General features: G+C 35.1%; 1 pseudogene; it reads left to right on the top strand.

Annotated features, from left to right (window-relative positions):
- The first annotated feature begins 1,154 nt into the window (after positions 1-1,154).
- LOC132624663 (aminopeptidase P1-like) lies at positions 1,155-20,167 on the top strand (annotated as a pseudogene).
- The last annotated feature ends 637 nt before the right edge of the window (positions 20,168-20,804 follow it).

Below are 20,804 nucleotides of genomic sequence, written 5' to 3' on the forward strand. Positions count from 1 at the left end.
CGTCATGCCCGTTTGTACCTGCTTATTATATTCAGGGGCATCTTGTTCCCGAACTCATCGGGTGCCTTTGTCAGTTTACGTTATTTAGTTTTCTTGGAGCATCAGGACTGCTTGGGAGACTACAGTTGGGGCGGTGCTGTTTTTGCGTATCTTTACAGATGTCTATGCCGAGCGTCTATTGGTGCTGTCAGAGATGTGTGTGGATTTTTTCCTCTTCTCCAGGTAATATTTTAAGTGTGCATTTAATGTAAACAAACCTCTTGAAACGACGACTAAAAATTCGTATTTTATTGTATCGCTTATAGTTATGGGTGTGGGAGAGGATGCTGCCTTTTCAGCCTGTACCTAGGCATCACCTCGAGATTGACATGCCTTATGCTAGGAGGTGGACAACGGGTTTTGATCGGGATGTGGATACGCACCACAGTATTCTTCCATTCCGGGACCAGCTTGATCACATGACGGACGATGCGGTAAAACTATTTAACTTTACATTATTAATTTAATTAAACGTCTTTTCTACTTGGTGATCACTTATTTGTATTTATATGTTATGCAACTATTTATATGGACGTCGTACGCTGCTATATTAGATGGTTTGCCGGCCTTTTGCAGGGTAGGTCAGGGGGTTTGGAGGTCGCAGTGTCCATTTATACACCTAGACATCGTAGAAGACCACATGCCCGAGCGTGTCTTACGATAGTTTGGGCATACACAGAATATACCCCCTGACGTCCGTCATGAGCTCCGACACTACCAGCGAGACAATCGGGCTGCCGTTGATGATGTTTTTCTAGCATTCGTGTCTGTCCAGCTCCACCGTTGGGAGAAAGGTTAGGCACTTTAGCAATGGTTGGCCATTTGACTCCTATTGAGGATTACATGCGCTGGTATCATTAGATCACACGGCGATTGATTGGCAACACAGCTTTGCATCCCGCTAGGGATGAAGGATACTCAGCAGTCGCGGGGCAGTACTAGGCATTGATAAGTTTATCGTATTTAGATTTATTTAATAGCATTAATTGTTACATTTTAAAAAATAACTATTTTTTTACTGTTGAACATAAATGCAGCTGGTGGCCGTACAACGATTACGCATGTTGGGGTTAGAGCATATGCCTTACCCCGAGCTTGGGGGGCTTGCGTCAGAGATGGTACGGATATCCGAGGATGGCATCCGACAGGCAGGAGAGATTAGGCTCATGGAGAAGCCTGTTCCACAGGCTGTGTATCAGCCAACGCCGGGAGGAGGACCAGGTGTTCCCAGAGGAGGAGGTCGTGCTGCCAGAGGACGCCGTACGCGCAAAGGACGCGGTGCTGCTGCTAGAGGACCTGGTGGTGGAGGATACCGTCTGGTAGATGAGGCCGATCCCATTCTAGAGGACGTTCCCGTTCTAGTCCATCCGCAGCCGTTCCAAGCCGGGTGGCAGCTCACCTGGGGACTCACCTACGTTTACACCGGCGCTCGTACTTGCTGAGGTACCTGGGTCGTTATTACAGCCGAGCCAGAATGCATACACGGAGGAGCGTGATAACGTCGATTGGGCGGCGTTACACGCTTCATTAGTTGATGAGCGGTCTGTGAGGAATTTAGAGGGAGCCAGGATTTTTGACTTCGATGAGTTTTTTATCCGGGTTAGTATTTAAAGTACTTATTTTTCATTTAAATTACTTATTTTAAATATATATGTTACTCATTATTTAGTAATATTTTATATTTTAGGATTGGGCGCAGCGGGTCCAGCAGAGCCACCCACTCCGGTGTTTTCTCATGGGCCTACCGAGCCAACAGTGTCTTCCCATGTGACTGTCGAGCCACAGGTATGCTTTTTATTAAAATTAGTTTTATTCAATATAAGGTCAATATTTAAAATACATATTTGATTATTTAAAGTACTTATTTTAAATATGTATGTTACTTATTATTTCATTTTTTTTCTTCATATTTTAGGATTCGACGCCAGTGGGTCCACAAGAGTGACCCATTCAGGAGCTTTCTCATCAGCCTGCCGAGGCAGAGGTGTCTTCTTATGAGCCTACCGAGGTGCAGGTAAGATTTTTACTTAAAATCAATTTGATTCAATATAAGGTAAATATTTATTTAATTTTTATAACCTTTATTTAGACTTCGAACAACATCTCGTCCAGGATACTTCCTCATATTCTGCACCATACCCATCTCAGGAGCCTACTTAGGCGCATGTTGATACACAGGTTTGATTATTCAACAAACGTTAATGTATTCAATATAAATAAGAAATGTTACTAATTATTATATACTTTTCAGGTTCATCCTTCGGCGCCTGCGGTGGCGACTCCCGACTAGGAAGAGGTCGCGTTTCCAGACCTAGGTCAGCATGAGGTTCTGCCCGTGCTAGTGGGACTAAATCCCAAAAAGAGGCACATTCTAGTCAAGGGCGCACGGGTCAGGGGAAGAGGAGATGATCATGACTTGGAGCGCCCGGTTATTAAGAGGAAAAAGGGCGATGGAGACGATGGCGAGGACAGTGGGGATGGTATGAACCTTAGGCCTAAGGATAGTCTCAGGCATACCACATGTGGGGCCCATCCACGATAGTGTATATACATTAGTGTTGTACAGTTTATCGTAAATATTATATATTTTTTGCATATCTATTTATATTTATAAATATTATCTTAGTCTTTATTATTGTTTATTGTTTCACATCCTAAATTGATAATAAAAAAAAAAGGTGACACATTCAAAATAAAGTTAAGCATTAATTTAAAAATAACACGAAACCCTAAAAGATAAATAACGTAAAGCTAATGACTACAAGTCTTCAAACAAAAAAGGACTTCGAGCACTTTTCAACTACTAAAACGACAATCCAAACTTTTGCATATCCTTGAAGTATTGAGCCTACCTTATTAATCGTACAAATATAAGTAGGGTTCTATATAAAATATTGAAGTTCTGGAGTCTCAAAGCACGATTAATATATGGTTAAACTACGTAACAAAGTGTGAAAATGTAATAAGTGGTTGTTTTGGGAAAATGGTGGACTCCTATAGCGCAGTAAAATACTGCACTATAGGGGAGAGAGAATTTGGTTTAGTGTAGTATTTTACTGCGCTAAAGCACTTAACGGTTCCGTCACAGTTAAGTGCTTTAGTGCAGTAAAATATTGCGCTAAAAGTATTTACGTCACCTTTTTTTGTTAGGATATTTTGATTCAAAAGTTTTTTTGGGGGTCATTTTGGTTCCGGACTCTGATATATCTCAAGTTGAATATATAGGAATTTGACTGTCCCAAAATAAGAGCTCGAATCTTGCCATAGTGCTGTTACCAAAAAATAATCCAAAGATGATTCAATTACATATTTAGTGCATGGGATAATTTTTTATTGGGGTGGAAATTGTCACAAAAATTTGTGACGAATATATATGTAGTATATTCTTCTGACACCAGCTAATAATTCTGTCCCTTTCTCATATATATGTCCAAATTCTCTTCCATTGATCGTTCAATTTTGTATTTTTGTTGTAATAATGCCACGCAGGCACGCACACTCTCCTTCCATGTTTCCCTCCACCCTAAATAATAAGCACCAATTTTACCAATCTTTTTCTTTTGCCTTTTCTCCTCTGAGTTTGAGCCCGTTTTGCATAATCCTATTTGCCAATGGCCCACATATAATATTCTACTTAAATGCCATTAGAATTTAGCAACCCCTAATTTACGCCTTAAATTGAGTCATATTATATGTAGGTTAATTATGGCTTTTGAGTGCCCTAAGCTCCACCCGGCCATGCTAATGGCCACATATTCTACTTGCGAATGAATTACTTCACTCGATTAAAAGCTTTATAGATTATAGGATCATTTAAATATAATTACTGGTAATTTTCCATAATAAATGGAAGTCAATAACCTTGTAAAACAGGTTAAATTCTATTGATAGTTTAAATTTGTTTCACTTTGCTTTTTGCTATTGGTAGGTACGTACTAGTTTATAACTTCATTAAAGATAGACAGGGAGTGTGTTTGTGTCTTGTACAGTGTACACAGCTAGCCTAAGCCCTAAGCCAATTAAACAATCATAAAGTACGATTACTCAACCATATTAGGAAGCAAAAATCTCCAGAACAGCTAATTGGGTTACGTGTACCGATTCTTTGCCAAAACAAATCCCTGTATTAATCAATTAAATAAGTAGGTAATATAAGAGTAATGATCAGACTTAGTACAACATACATGGTTGAGAAATGAGTTGTCATTTCAAATCTTGCAATGTGCTATTAGAAAACTTGCTAGCTTTGAGCACATGGTCACCCACTTAGCAATTTTGTTTTTGATCACTATCCATCTGAAACTTCGTACAGGTGTTGAGTGTTGATCTTTAACCATGACCATATCTTTAACGATCTAGATGTTACTTCTACATTAAATTAAGATTATGAAAAAGGGGCTGTAAACAAGTCCTTCAGGTTTCGTAGATTCGAAAAGAAATGGTTAAGAGCAGCTTATGAATCATTTGAAACTTTTTTGAATGTTTGACAAAATAAAAAAAATACTTAAAATAAGTCAAAAAATATTTAAAATAAATCAAAAATAAGAAATTAGAGAACCCAACTTTTTTTTTTTGTGCCATTTTGATTTGACCAATAATTTTATTTTTTTATCCCTAATATTTTCTTCTATTTCCAATATTATCCTCACTAATAAAAACCCTAAACTATCATCTTTTCCTCTCAACAACTTATTTTCAGTTTCGATACTTTTATCTAAACATGTAACTGCTTATTTATAAAATAACTTTCTTCACATAAAAAGTAATTTAAGCATTTATAAAAGTCACATTTTTTCAACTAATCCAAACTAGCTATTAGTGGTTCAAGCTACTGGTTCATATAGCCCTGTTTTCTTCTTCTTCTTCTTTGTTTTTTTTTTTTGTTTTTTTGTTTTTTTTTTTTGGCCACTGCATTTAACTACGAAAAACTGTAAACAATGTAATTTTAGCATATTCTGGGCGGTTCGTCCATATCTTGTTGGATTCTTTTTTGAGATATTTTTTTTCGAAATCTTGGGGTTCACGATAATGCATCTGAAGGCAGATTCAAAAATCTTGAAAGTGAAAGTTAAGGACCTGTTTGGCCATAAGAATTTTTTACTTTTTTTCAAAAAATTATTTTACTTTCTTTGGAAATCAACATTTGGTCATGAAAATTTCAAATACAATTTGAAATCGTATTTGAAATTTGAAAAATACTTAAAAAAAATTTCAGTTTCAATACATTCTATGCAAAAATTATAACCAAACACAACTCCTACTTCAAAATTCCAAATAAAGTGAAAAGTATTCTGTTTTCATGGCCAAACGTCTACTAAGTGCCTCTAGAAACATAATTGATGTCAGTGGTACAAAGCTAATGGTGATAAATGGAAGGCAGGTGTCTATATATATCATGTGAGAAGGCTAAGATATTTTCAGCAACTATTAAGTTTGCTATTTCAAGTTCACAGATTTGACAACTAATTTCTACTAAGGGAAATTAGTTAGGGAGAAATTTTTAAATAAAAAATGTATTTGGCATTCTGCTTTGAAGCTGAATGACATTACGTTCACAAACTCGAATTTCAGCTTTAAAGCTTCATCAACGATAGCTTAATCACCAAAATAATAGTAGTTGATTACAAGTTTCAGCTTTACTCGATGATTATCAACAACTATTAAGCTTAAAATCAGATTCCAACCGCAAGTGTCTTAAAACAAAGTCTTCCGCTGTTACTTTGAATTCAGGAGGTACATAGCTTATTTCTCCGATGGCATTTCTTGATGAATTCTTTGAATTAGATTTTGTGAAAATCTGAAAGAAAAGATAAGAAGAAAGAGAAAGATCTTTAAAATTTCTAATTTTACGAATTTTGTTGGAAGTTATATATATTATGCAAAGATTTTATTTCTACGTTTAAGATAATATTATAAGTTATTTTAAATATTAGTTTTATTCCAACACTAGTTAGGTGCCTATGCATTCCCTTTTCATGGAGCTTAATACTTGTTAAAATAATAACAACAACATATTCAGTATAATCGCACCAGGTGAAGTCGAGTCTGAGAAGGGTAGAGTATATGCAGACTCCATCCTTATTTTGTGAGGGTAAGGAGGTTGTTTCTAATAGACCCCCAGCTCAAGAGAAGGTGCAAAGCAACAATAATAATAGACGGTAATAGCAACATATAATACATGAATGAAGTGAAAGAAACAATCAATTTACCAAAGATCTTTAAAATTAAAAAAGGCAATTGTACAAAGATAATAGCAATTCAGTTAATCTTTTGGGTGAAGAAGAGACAATTAAACAAACAACTAGAGCAGGAAGAGAAAAGCTTCATGGGATGACCGTCCATATCATTCCTTCAGATAAAAACTTTGGGCCTTTTTGGGCAATTGTTGGGCTCAAGTCATGGGCTAGTGCCAACTTAGTCTGTTGGTTTTGAACATTCCTGATGACAATACCATGTTAGTAGCGATAGCATCTACTGACCCATATTAATCAGGAATCTTTCATTACTACCCAAAGGTGAGAACTATGTGACTAACAATAGATCCCTGTGATCGGGTCCTTTCTTGGAACCCGCGCATAAGGGGAGCTTAGTGCACTGGGCTTCCCTCTACTAACAACATTTGAATCTATGATACCATTTTAAACCAAAACAAAATCACTGGAACTATTTCGACAGGGGCCAAAATCCAAATAACCTTCACCCCCATCTCAACTCTCAACACATACCCCGGGTAATCTACTCACTATAAGAAAGAAGACATTTGTCAATAATTTTTTTTTGTTGTCATAGTATTGACTATTGTTGCAAAAAGTACTTTTGGCAATAACATTCTTTTTGTTGTTGTATAAACTTTTCCCATTGGCAGTTATTGCAACAACGTGCAACAACTTTTTTGTTATTGCCAAATGTACTTTTTACAACAATAGTCAATACTATAACAACAACATTAAATTGTTGGCAAAAAAGTTCATTTTTAAAAGTTTCATCATATATGCCAACAATAAAACTAAGTTGTTGCCGAATATTGAGTCGCAAAATTATTTTTGTTGCCAAAGAGTTGTTGCCATTTCTGTACTTTCTTGTAGTGGCTCTTTGAGATTTATCTCTCCTAAGTATTTTTTTTATATGAGGGTGTTTGACTGCGTATGAACTTTAAGAAATAAAGGAAGACTTTTAAAACGTGTGGCGTAAAACAACCCATAGAAATTTATGTGGCTAGAAATCATTTTATTAAGGGTAAACAGGTAAATTTAGAGTTGCACTATTACTGAGGTAAATTTAGAGTTGAATTATTACTAAATAAAGAAAGGGGTCATTTTTTTTTAAACTGACTAAAAGTGTCATATAATTTGAGACGGGGGGTAGTCCCGAATATACTAGCTAAGTCTTACTTCCAAACAAGTTAGCTAGCGTTTGGCCATAGATTCCCAAAAAATAAATTTGAAAAACTTAATTTCGGTGAAATTTTTCAAATTTTGAAAATGTGTTTGGCCACAATTTCTCAAAACATGTTTCCATTTTTTTTTTACTTTTTTTTTAAAAACATGAAATATTACTTCGTTCTAAAAATTACCAAGAATACTCAACCATACAAAACATAATTACTAATCTCAAATTATCCAGAATACAATATTTTAATGTACTTCATTAAGAAATGACTGTTCATAGTTGCACCACAATAGCCATTACTTGGTGATTAGCACTAGTTAATGAAATTACCAAGAATACTCAACCATACCAAACATAATTACTAATCTCAAATTATCCAGAATACAATATTTTAATGTACTTCATTAAGAAATGACTGTTCATAGTTGCACCACAATAGCCATTACTTGGTGATTAGCACTAGGTAATGAATTTAAAGGCTCGTTGTCACGTCCTTAGTCTTCAACTAAGCGCACATGCGGCACTTGACAACTCGCTCACGTTCTTGCACAGCTTGTTTACGATCTTGCTATGTCAAATCAGCCTAGATTACTACACTCAAGATCACTAAGGGAATAGTAGGTGAATAAGACAAGAGAAATTTGCTAGAAGGAAGGTTTTTATTATAGAAGACTTGATTGATTTTTGCTTTATGGTTTACAAAGAGAAATTTGCTAGAAGAATATATAATTGAAACATTGTACGTGTAGCTCTTCGATTGAGATATAATTATGGACCACTATTGATATAAATCACATTAATCTACAATTTTTGAGCAATCAGCTATGATACCTTTTTCTGTGTATAGCCAGAAAAGGAGAGAAGCAACATTATGTTTTAATTTCGAGAGCGAAGCAAATCTGTGTTAACAACATCACCATGTGAAGTTCCAAAACATAATTATTTGGGAAAAGAAGTAGTGCCAATTTTTTCTTTTTCTCTTTTTTGCTTCAATGGTAAAATTTCGTAACTGTATCTGCCTCCGGCATTATTGCTTAGGTTTTCTCTTGTTTGAGAAATTTGGTAGGAAAACGAAGGGGTCAGTGAAAAAGCGAGAGGAAACTTAATAACCATGGTTAAAATGACTGAGTTAACTAAATAAATCTGGACCATAAAATCTTTAGGAGGACACGTGCAATAAATCCAACAGCCCACTGGACAAACCGGAGGGATTAGCCACTGGAGGGGAGCCGGATCCCATCACATCGATCCTCTTTAACAATATTGCTCCATACGAAATTAAGGGCCCGCATATGAATCTATTTGACTTGATGGTGAATTTTAAATCTTTTGGATGAAGTTAGATAGTTTAACTCAAATAATCGACAGATTCACCGTGCTTTTTGAACTATTGGAGCTTTATAAGTGAAATAACTTTACTTTTATTTCTTGCATATTGCTATCAAACCTTTCCATTAAATCCAAATCCTAGGAGAAAGGAACATCTTGAACCAGAATTGAAAAATAACGGAAAAGGAAGAGAAGAGAACAAAGCACATTACGTACAAAGGCAGATCACAAAAACCAAAACACACACACACTAACAATGGTGATGTATTCTCTCAAAATATTTCCCGAAATCTCACAATAGATTCAATAAAGAAAGTACACTTGAACAATAATAAAACCAAGAAGATTGATTATAGAATAAAAATAGAAAACAAAAGAAAGAAACATAAATAGATGAGGAAATGATCTCTTATGGCCACTTACAAATTGAATAGAAGAAAACGCCCTAAAATCTCTAATCTTTAACACCCATGACTTGGCCCTAATCCCATTTTTATGTTGGCTGCATGTAAAACACAAAAGATAAGTTCATACATCTATATATAACTTTTCTAGAACTTTTTCCGAATACATAGATTTTACGAAGAATAAATATATAAGGCATGAAATATATATGGAAAAAAGAAACATAAAAAGGAAACATAGGATGAATAGCATTAAAATCCGGCAGAGGAAAATGTCCACCACTTTATTCAGCTCGACACTCCGCAAAAAGTGTCATCTTGCTTGCTTCATGCTTTTGCAGAGGAAAACTTCAAAATAAATCCACGTCCCCCAAGGTCATGTTTCTTATCAAGTAAATATGGAAGATGCAATTTGTCGAGAAAAAAAATAAAGGAAGGAAGGACGCAATTTATAACATGTTAATAATTGGGTGTTATGGATTTGAAAACTCATAACCCCTCAATAAAGAGGTGAGTTACATCTGTGATTTTTTTTTTTTTGAAATAAGATAAGTGAAAAGATGAAATTAAAAAAGTGTTTTAGGAGGAAGAAAGAGTAGTCGAATAGTACCACTAACAGTGGTTATAGAGAAAGAGGAAAAGGTGTAATTAATAGAATTAAGAGAGTGACTTTTTGCATTTTATTACATAACATATTAATTTTAAGATGAGAAAAAAAAGTAAAAAAAAGGAGAAAAAAGATAAATGATCTTCTGAGCCATAGAGAGGTGTTACATCACCTTATTTATGTCTAGCTTTATATTATATATAGATATAGATTTGGGTAAGTTTTAAAAAATTTAAAAAGGCTAGGCCTCATTTATTTTTATTAAGATTAAGACGTCTGAATCTGAATGCACATCTGAATGATTAAGATGTTGTCTCTAGGTCTGAACACTGAATAATTAAGACTGTTTGTTTTTCAATATCTAAATGTGCATAATATATTTATTTAAACATAATAAATATACAATTTAAATTAAAAAGTAACTGAATAGTAGAAAATAAATACAAATTTAATAAAATAAAATATTATTTGAAAAAAATGAAACATTTATGTTTACTAGTAATGGTGGAGATGCTTTGTAATCGTGGTGGGTGGTGAGTGAGGGTGAAGGGGTGAGCGGGTGGTTGGGGTGAAGGGTGGGAGGTAGTGGGGGGTGGGGTGAAGGGTGAGAGATAGTGGGGGTTGGTGGGGAGTGGGGGTAGGGTTGTTGGTAGGAGGTGGGGGTGGGTGGTGTGGGGTGGGATTGGGGTTGTTGGTGGGGTGGGGATGCTGGGAAGTGGAGAGTGGGTGGGTGGTGGGGTGGGGCTGAGGTGGATGGGTGGGGTTGGAGTAGAGAGTGGGTGAGGGAAGGGTTGAGTTGGAGGGTTTGGGGTTGAAGCTGATGATAAAATAATGATATTAAGACTTGGTTCAAGATCTTAATGATTAAGACCTATTCAGACCCAATAAGTGCTTAAGTCTTAATGCAAACAAATGCACTTAATGACTTAAGGTCTGAATCAGACCTTCAATAAGTGCATACAAATGAGGCCTAAGAATAGATCTTGGCCCCAAAACAAGTTTGAGCCGCATTTTAAAATTTGAAGGTTTGTTTTCAGAATTTGTTAAAATTTTAAGGCCAAACAAAATTTGAAAAAATATTCTGAAAATGCTCCCAAAATCTTTGGCTATAATCAATAACTAGTGAATTGGTTCGCGCTTCGCGCGATTATAAAATTCTTATTGAATTTATAAAATATTTTTTTAATAACAGAATATTCAAAATATTAAATCCTTTTTAGTCTTCAAATTCTAATGAATTAGATTATTGTCACTAAGTTTTTTTTCTTTAATTTTGTAACAATTACTCTTTTTTAATCTTCCAGTAATACATGAATTTTATATTCATTTTATTTTATGGATTTTAACATCTTTATGTTGATATGCTTATAAATTTTAAATGTAGTTTTCTTTGTTCATCTTATATATTAAGCATCTATTTAACTTCTCTTCTCTACCTTTCAAGAGTTACATTTTAGTTATTTCTCTAAAAACCTTTAAAAAGAAAAATGCATCAACAATAATGTCTACTACAGAAGTATAAGGAAAGGGAAGAAAAGTCCATAACCAAAACTCTTCGTATTAATTTTTGCCTTATCTTTTTTCTTCCATTTCCCTTTTTTCCGCTCTTCCTTTCTTTTCTTCTTCTTCTTCTTCTTTCACTGGAACATGACATTCTTTATAACTAACAACTTCACTCTAAAGCTAATTTTTTCCATCCTCAAGATTATCCTAAGTGTACTAAAATTTCATAAAATCTAGAAAAATTGTTCATTTCTTTTAAAACATTTTTCTATGAATTCAATACACGACATCGTTGAAAAAGGAGAGAGAATTCAAAATAGCGAGAGAATTGAAAAATAGAATAGAATTTTCAAGCTTCAATTTCATTGAGAATCCTTTACAATTGAAAATTTTACCATTTACTAATTTTTTCATTGAAAAGATGTAAAATTATTTGGTAAAGCTAATTGTAAAGTAACATCTTTACTTACTATTGTTGATATATTATTCAACCTTAGTAATTAATAGCTAAGCAACAAAAGCATGCTTACAAAAGCTATAAAAATACAAGATAGAGGGATGAGAAGTACAAATTGTATAAAAAAAGAAATAGAAAACAATTCGTATAAAAAAATTTAGTACTCGAATAAACATGCATGCTTTCAATTCAAGAAAGTTCATACCTATTAGCGATCAAAAAAGAAAGAAGAAGAGAATAATGGAAAAAGAAATCATGATAATCTGCAAAAAACAATAGTATAGTAGCCATAAAAGAAAGAAAATGGGATTAACGCAAATAGAAATCATAATAATCCACAAAAAAACAATAGTATAACAAGGTTGGGGATTATTGCATCCCCATATAAACTAATTACTTACCTTGTTTCAATCTGCAAAAAAAATCATAGCCATAATAAAGTATAACAATATAATGTTTTAGAAATTAAAAAAGAAAAATAGAAACAGAGAAGCCAAAAACACTCACCTGATGTAAAAGGAATGATAAAATTGGTTGGGTTAAGATTGATTAAATTTGTGTTACTTATCAATGGTTATTAATGATTTTTTGAAGAGAAGCAATAATAACATGTAATTTAAGCTTAAAAAACCAAACTTTTAAAGTACCATTTACGGCTTATTTAGTACCTTTTGATCGTGCGCTGATTGAAGGTTTATGTGGCTGTATTGCAAAAGTTAGTGCTGTATGGGTTGAATGGTACATTTATTGTAGGAGACTTTTATTAGTCCATAAGTTAGTGTAGTTGAAATGAACCAAAAGATGCAATAAAAAATGGCAAAAAAAGGAGAAAAAAAAATGTCAACGGAGAGCATAAAAAGGTGTCATATAAGATTATTTATGCCTAGCTTTGTATTATGCTATATACATAGACTAGGCAAAGGAGAAAAAAAAAATAATGAGGAAAATAAAATCCAAGAAAAATTTGTGTCTTCCGGGGGAATCCTATTTCATTTGCCTTTTGTTTTCAAAAATCAAAGGACCGACGTGATGGTTAGAGAATCACTGGTATACGAGTATAGTACAACCAATAAACAGTCCCATTCTTCCAAGGAAATCTCCTCTCTCAGTTCATTTTGGCGGACACAGGTGCTTGAGTCCATTTTTGTTTGTTAGTTCTCATGGATCATATTTCGGCTTGATTCTATTATATTTATTAGATCTTTATTTTCTGCCGTCTTACTCTTGCCTCTTTTTATTTATTTCAGTGGATATATAGTTTGTTTTAAGATTTTGGCAGCAATAACCGAATGATAATATAGGAATTTAGTATGTCAAACTGCACTCCATTGATTGAAATAGAATATTATTAACCCATGCATTGTGATTTTCTCTCCAGCCCTAGTGATAATGATGTGCTGTATCATTTCAACAATTATGCTCCCATGTCCATGTTTTTTCTTCTAATCATTGTATCCTGTGCAACAAGGTGCTGTTAATTTTTTTTACTCTGAAATTGCAAATTGAGGAGTGTGAACTTTGTGACCCTGAAGTTCAGCTGATATGTTATTTGATTTTATGATGCGCTTTACTAGAATTTGCCAAAGGAAGTAGCCATTGGTGTTGATACATGGTGTGTATCAGTAGATACTGCGCAGAAATGGGAGCGTGCTTTTGCTAAGAAACAACAAAAGTTGGTCCAAACGACTACGTACTTGGTTGATGAAGTTTGGAAAAATCGGCCACCTGCCTAAGCAAATCCTGTAATTGTGCATCCGTTGCAATTTGCTGGTCAGTCTGTTGCAGATAAGTTGAAAGCATTGAGCAAAAAGCTTGTACAGGGAAAGGCTCGTGCTATGATTATAACAGCACTTGATGAAGTAAATCTGTAACCCTAGACCCAAATGCTTTCCATCTTTTAGCTTTGGCAAATCTTGTCTTCAATATTCTTCATTTCTCCAATATTATTGCCAATTTACAGGTTGCATGGTTATATAATGTCCGTGGCGGTGATGTATCTTATTGCCCGGTTGTTCATGCATTTGCGATTGTGACTATAGATTCAGCCTTCTTATATGTGGATAAGCAGAAATTGTCTCCTGAGGTTGCATCTACACGGCATAACCTTTTTGTTTTAACTGAATACAATTGCATAATGTTACGTTTTTTATACTCTGAAGTAAGCATGTATATACCATGCAGGCAAACTGTTACATGGAAGAAAATGGAATAATAGTGCGCGATTATGGTAGTACATGAAGACAATTGATGGCCACGAGCTTGATGAGCATTTGTTGTTCCATTCTAAGTTGCACGGACTCAGGTGTGGGTATCCGATACGGGTACGGATCCGAGTGTCAGATTCGGCAAAATCTAACTTTTAAGATTCGGGGGTGCGTATCTAGTTATGGATACGGGTGCGGGGATTCGGCTAAGAAAATTCAAAATTATATAAAAAATAGAGCTATAAAGATATTACAAATTTTGAGAGATATTCTTATGAAAAAATTACATGTATATTGTAGAATTCAATCTTTCCAAGATGGACATTATTCTTCCTTATCTTAAATCTGTTTTATTTTTCTTATCTTAAATCTGTTTTATTACAAATCTGTCATTTTCCTTATCTTAAATCTGTTTTATTTTTAATTTTGAGAAATCAAAATCTCAAATTTCCCCCCCCCCCCCCCCCCCCCCCCTAATTTGTCGACGGACTCCGGTCAAAGTATCCGGAGTTAGTTGACCGTATCCCGGACGTTTGCCGTCCCAGCACCCGCACCTTACCCGTGTCGAGACGGGGATGGCACCTAAACTGGTGAGTGACGTGAGTCCATGCAATTTAGGTTCCATTATTATGCATGACCTCCATATGCTTTTCAACATTTTGAGCCGACTCTATCATCATTTTTTTTATTTTCCTGAAGTATGATATGGACTTAGTGATTTCGACCCACCTCCTCTAAGAGTTCCCGAGTGAAATGACAAATCCGTGATCATATTTTGATAATAGAAACCATCCATTTTGTCAGTAACAAATTTGTTTGAAATGTAATTCAGCACTGATTTTTTTGCACTTGTATGATTAACCAAAGCTGGTATAGCAGTTCTATTTTCCTTGTCAATAATTGTTACATTTGTATTATTGATGTCAAACTATTTTCTATTTGAAATATGAAAATTCTGGTGTGAGTTTACAGTCGACTAATTTGACACCTTTAATTAACTTTTTTGTCGCTAAGCGCCAACTTCTGTCGTGGTCTTTCATCAATGGAATTACTTTCTTCCAGTGCCAAATTTACTCCCAACTATAGTTATTTTTGAAGTTATCAGACTGCCTAACGTACTAGTTTCTTCATATTTATGTGATTAAACCAAATCTGTCTGTCTTTTTCTGTCTTTTACGCGTCGGCTATGATCTGTTCACTGCAATATTTTTTTTTCCTTCAATAATTTCTTGTTGGTATCAAAGTGAGTGTTGTTGTAGAAGATTTTACTGTGTGGAGATGGTAAGTTTATTACACTTACCGTCTCTCAAAAAAAGTTATTAAGCTTTAGAAATACCATCTGGTTTGTGATCTTAGATTTACTCTCAATCTTACTGTTGATTGCTGACTTATGAAATTATAATTTCTAGAACCCTGTTGAGATAAAAGGACTGAAAAAGGCCCATATTAGGGATGGGGCAGCTGTTGTGCAATATCTTGTCTGGCTTGATAAGCAGGTATGTCAGATTCTTAGAGTCCATCTTATAGTAATCTTGTGAGTTACTTCCGCCTACTGCATTTGCATCTTCCGAAGATTATATATGTATTTATGCATGTGTGTATGCATGCATTCCTTTGTGTGCGCGCGCGTGTGTCTATGTACATATGTGTATGCATGTTTTCTTTTTAATCTTTACAGGAATAACTAGTGTAAGTTGGTATATGCTGGCCAAATATGTTGGGGTTAGAAGTTCTTGTTGCTGCCAAACTAGAAGAGTAGAAGGATAATGTAACTCTCAGAAAAGACATTAGATCTACTTGCAATGCCTTTTTTGCAAATAGTCTGGACTTTATATTTTTAGCAGGGACTTCTTCGGTTTTAGGTGCAGACGCACTTGAGCCAACCTATTCATTGTTTCAGTAGTTTGGCAAGATGAGTTTTAACCTTGTTCAAATTTTCCAGATGCAGGAAATTTATGGGGCATCCGGTTATTTCATGGAGGCTGAAAGTACCGAACAGAAGAAACAATTGTAAGTTTTTCTGGTTTCTTGTATGTTTCATGGTTTTGGCGATAGATACATGCTAGGAATTGATCTGTTATAGTCCCACTAGTTCAGGACTTATCAAAAAAAGAAAAAGAATAGTCCACTAGTCAAGATCCAAGAAAACAAATTCGGGGAGTATTGATAATATTTTAAGCTGGGACTTCATCTATTAGAGTTAGCATCTTGTGGTGATTGGAGAGAGACATTATCCAAGAAGTGGTTTCTTGGTTTATTGTCTGGGTAGAAGGTTATTCTTGTGGGCTGTGGGCTGTGTGTATTTGAAAAGCTTGTAACATTAAAACTTTGATTTCTTAGTTGATGACAAAACTAGAAGCCTGTTTGGATTGTCTTATAAGTTAGTCAAACCAGCTTATAAGCCATTTTTAACTTATTTAAGTGTTTGGCAAAAATAGAAAACAACTTAAATTAAGTTAAAAAGTGCTTAAAATAAGCCAAAACCAAGAAGTTGCTCAACCTCAATTTTTTTTTTTTTTGGCTTAAAAGCCATTTTGGTTTCACCAACAACTTTACCCTTTTATCCCTTATGTTTTATGTTAATCCAATACTACCCTTACTTCTAAAAACCAATTAAGCACTTTTATCCAAACACGTAACTGCTTATTTATAAAATAACTTTCAGCACTTATGCTTAAAAGCCACTTTTTTCCAGCTAATCCAAACGGGCTCTAAAAGTTTTAGTGGCCCTTGATTTACTGACAGAAGCTTCTGCAAGTTACTGATCTTCAGCCAATATGTTAAGTTATTTATTGAGGAACTTCTGATGAAGCATGGGATACATTATGCTGTTTTCTTTAGTAGTGGTTTCATGTTTTTTACCTTACTTTACCGTAATTAAATATTTTAGGGGTACTAGAAGGCTGACAGAAGTATCTGTGAGTGATAAGCTGGAGGAGTTCCGTGCATCAAAGGAGGTAAATGGTTGTATTCTGGTGAAAAATCTTGCATGAAAATTGTTGTCTTATCACTCTATTTATGTTTAAGTTATCATCATTTAGGTTGTTGAGCTGATGACTTTAGAGTTTATTTCCAGTTTGTTGCTTCTGTTTTGCCGCAATGCTGTTGTATTCTGAACCACATGACATGCTGATTTTGACTCAAGCTCTGTCCAGTTACACACTGACACAGTTTCTCTATGTTTAATCTTTATGATGTACACGAGCAATAATATCACTTTTCTATTGTATCCACATTGCAAGTGAGTATAGTAAAATTTCAAAATAGAAAAGTAAGGGGGTGGCCAAAAACAAGAGGTAGAAAGTACGAATAGTATTATCAAAATGCTAATAACATGTATCAGGACTTGAGATAATTCGGGATAGTATGTTTAGTTGTTTCAATGAATAAGAAGCCTTTGCCTTGAGGTCACTTAGCTTGGTTCCTTTTCTGATGGGTGTGATCTTTCTTGAAGTTTGCTAAATTATTAAGAATCTTGTTTTCTCAACATGCAATGTTGTTCCTCTACATCGGCAGCATTTTAGAGGACTAAGTTTCCCAACTACCTCTTCTGTTGGTTCAAATGCGGCCATTATCCACTATAAACCCGAGGCAGAAACATGTGCTGAACTCAATCCAGATTGCATTTGCCTATTTGATTCTGGTGCACAGGTATGTGAGAACTGAGAACATATATTCGGGATTGCGAGTTGTTTTACATACTTCTATATTTAACATGTGATCTTTCTACATATATGATGGTGTTGCTGAAGTATCTGGATGGAACAACTGATATTACACGGAGTGTTCATTTTGGAAAACCTACTCCACATGAGAAATCTAGTTACACGGCGGTATGTGAATTCTTTTAAGTCTTTTAAATTGATATGATGCCAAACCATGTAGAGTTTGGCCATGCACGATGGAGTGAAATTTCATAATTAGAGTTCTGATTTCTGATTGACAATCAGATTACTTTTGCTGATCTAATCTCTGTCCAGTCTCCTTCCACACATGGCTAGCCCACACTTCCTTAAGATCATCGTAGAAGCATTAATCCGTTTTAAGCCTTGATCAGAGAAACTATTGGAGGCATTGTCATCCTAGAGATCTGTAGCTTTTCATTCCTGTTCGTGTTTCTTGTGATCCTTCTTACTCAGGCCTAACATATACGCAGTACATATGCTTTCCTGCGGGAAATTTTCTCTCTTTGCAATGAATGTTGATTTGAAATCCATAAGAATTAAGGTGCAACAATTGTCTTGTGAGTAAAAGAAGCAACAATAAGTCAAAACTTTTCTGTAAAATGCTTTAGTCTTTATTCTTAAGGCTTTCTTTTCTGGTTTATTTTTTGAGGGGTTAGTGGTGAGAAAGGATAATGTTTGCAACACTTAGAATCAGTTTTTTTGTTATATATGCATGTAGGTTCGTCTTCTCCTTTTATTTTTACTTCTCATACTATTTCTATGCTGTTTTTTTCTTTGTGTGATTGATTCTTGAGAATCTTATACTTTCTTTCCTTTATCACAATATTGCTTCTAAAAGGTTGCTTTATTTTATGTAGGTTCTTAAAGGACATATATCTCTGGGAAATGCCAGGTTTCCCAACGGAACCAACGCTATGATTATGTGGAATGGTTCTTAGTATACTTGATGTCTACAATTTGCTAAATTTTCTTCAGTGGTTGGATGTACTAATCCCTAAATCCGCAGGCTATTATTGGTAGGCGTCTGCTTACCATTTTCATTTTATTCAAATGATGTAGCCCAAGATTGTTGGCTTATCAGAACATTGTGCTTGGCTACTCTTTATAGGGCATGCTCTTGACATTCTTGCTCGAATTCCTTTGTGGAAAGATGGTCTTGACTATAGGCATGGTACTGGACATGGGATCGGGTCTTAAATGTCCATGAAGGTAAACTTGCCATTATCACTGAAGAGGTACTTGCAGCAATTTATATTTACCTTTAATTTATCTTTGGCAGGACCTCATCAAATTAGTTTCAGACCATCTGCACGGAATGTGCCGCTACAAGTTTCAATGACTGTAAAAGATGGTCAGTAGCATCTTATTACATTGCGAGTTAGAAAGTAAAATTTTCCTTAGCATGATTTATGCCTCTGCATACTTCAGTGTATTTTCACTCTTAACATGAATTAGTAGGTTTGAAATGTTAATTTATGAAGTGCGGGCATTGATAAATATCCTATCCTAACATAGTCGGTCCTGAAGTTGCTAACTGGAGATCTACTACTTAGAAAACTGATATGAATATATGATCCGGGGAAATATCATGCTATTTAGTTGTACTAGTAAAAGGCCTGTCAATAAAATTAGGGTAAACCACGTCATACCGCCGTGTTATCCAGCTTCCTCAATAGTCTAATACTATAGTTTTTACCTTTCTTCTGCACATCTTTATAGTTTTCTTGTTTCAACTTTCCAGAACCTAACATTCATATAGTATTTTCCAGAACCTGGTTACTATGAAGATGGGAATTTTGGTCTAAGAATAGAGAATGTTCTTATTGTCAAGGAGGGCAATACGAAGTTCAACTTCAGCGATAAAGGCTACTTATCATTTGAGCATATAACTTGGGTAAGTTTGTAAAAACCATGTTTTATGTCTATGTACACGTGATATGCATTTACGCGGATGCTCTAGATGTACAAAAGTGTGGTGTGATTGCACTTTTGCGGTCCAAGAGAAAGCAAGACATTCTCTTTCCTTTTCCCTTTCTATCTCTTTTAAACTTCGATTTCACTTTCCTATGATATATATGCTACTTCCTAATTCTATAGGTTGGAAGTGTAATGTGTCATGAAGGTAAGAATCTTGTTTGTTTAATGTAGGCACCGTACCAGAGGAAACTAATCGATGTGACCCTTCTGGTGCCTGAAGAGATTGAATGGTAGAATGAATACCATGTGAAATGTAGGGATATTCTTGCTCCTTACATGAATACATCTGAGATGGAATGGCTGAAGAAGGCTACCGAACCCATTGCAGCTTGACATGCCCCTTTCTTAGAGGATTGGAGTTAAGGTTAATCAATTAGCCCTTTGTCAAATGTAGTTAAATCATGTAGTGCGCTAATACAGCAAATGTGTGCCCTGTGGAGATAGATTTATCTTCCAACGATTTCACAAAGGGGGTCAGCACATGACAGATTTGTGCACTTCAAGGAGATGCGATGAGTTTATGCTACATTCTGTTTTCTTCTGTTAAATCTGTTTTGATATGCGTTACTTGAGCCGAGAGTCTTTCAGAAATAGCCTCTCTACCTTCGCGAGGTAGGGGTAAAGTCTGCGTACACTCTACCCTCCCCAGATCCCACTTGTGGGATTACACTTGGTATGTTGTTGTTGCCGATGGTTGAGCAAAATTTGGTAAGAGGAACAGGAAGTCTCTTCGCGGACTTAATATATATATATATATAATTCAATTTTGCTGGCTCACTTGTTGTCACTCTTCTCCTTCCCTTCACTCTTTTTAATAGAAATTATATACAGCTCCCATTATGTTTGAACTCCATTTGCATTAATAGGTATACGTAACGTCACCTGTAATAAAAGCTCAATCAACATTATATGGGTACAAAAAGTTTTCTAAAGTTAAACAGCAGTAGTGTTGGAATCTGGTCCAAAGTCTTTGCTTTCACGTTAGTCTAATTCTAGTGTACAAGTATCTCAATGAATGACGACTGGACAAAAATAACAATTGACTCGGGTACGTTAAGCAAGAAATCTTTTTCTCCCATTCACAGTGATTTCCCTCTGATTTTCAACAGAAACAACTGAGGTAAACCATGGATACCCATGTAAATGGATCAGAATACTTTGCCAGGTCCCTGAACTGTTTAACGTGCGGAAAGGTAAATAAGACAAGAT

Source organism: Lycium barbarum, chromosome 12 (assembly GCF_019175385.1).
Source record: "Lycium barbarum isolate Lr01 chromosome 12, ASM1917538v2, whole genome shotgun sequence".
Classification (NCBI taxonomy): domain Eukaryota; kingdom Viridiplantae; phylum Streptophyta; class Magnoliopsida; order Solanales; family Solanaceae; genus Lycium; species Lycium barbarum.